The sequence below is a fragment of the Peromyscus maniculatus genome, chromosome 20 (genome assembly GCF_049852395.1).
Source record: "Peromyscus maniculatus bairdii isolate BWxNUB_F1_BW_parent chromosome 20, HU_Pman_BW_mat_3.1, whole genome shotgun sequence".
Taxonomy (NCBI): Eukaryota; Metazoa; Chordata; class Mammalia; order Rodentia; family Cricetidae; genus Peromyscus; species Peromyscus maniculatus.
Genome location: NC_134871.1, coordinates 64,059,142 through 64,059,718, shown reverse-complemented (window position 1 = coordinate 64,059,718; position 577 = coordinate 64,059,142).

Genomic DNA, 577 nt, shown 5'->3' with positions numbered 1-577 from the left:
CTTTTCTACTAAAGTCCTGTGTTCACTTACAACAGTTGAAGAAGCGAAGGTCTAAGGCAGTGGTTCTCAACCTGTGGGTTGTGACCCCTTTGGTAACCGTCCATCTCAAAAGATATTTACATTGTGATTCATAACAGTAGCAGAATTACAGTTATGAAGTAGCAACAAAAATAATTTTATGGTTGCGGGGGCGGGGGGGTCACCACATGAGGAACTGTACTCAAGGGTCACAGCATCAGGAAGGTTGAGAACCCCCGGTTTAAAGCTACGAGTCTACAGTCTTTCCACATGCTTCAGGGATAGAACACGACTCTAAGCCCTGGCTGCTGCAGATCACACTTAGGAGCGACTAGAGAGAGAACACCCTCTACTCTGTTTAGAGAGAGAAAGCAAGGGGACAGGACAAGTGAAGCGCTGTCCTTTCCGCTTTGAAGTGGCTGGTCACAAAAACGCGCCAGGCATTATCATTTGTTCTTATCACAACTGACGTATGGCATCATCTTTGAGGAAGAGTCATGTTAAACTTTTTTCATTAAACTTTTTCATACAAGTTTTTTACCTGACCCCCTAACTTTTC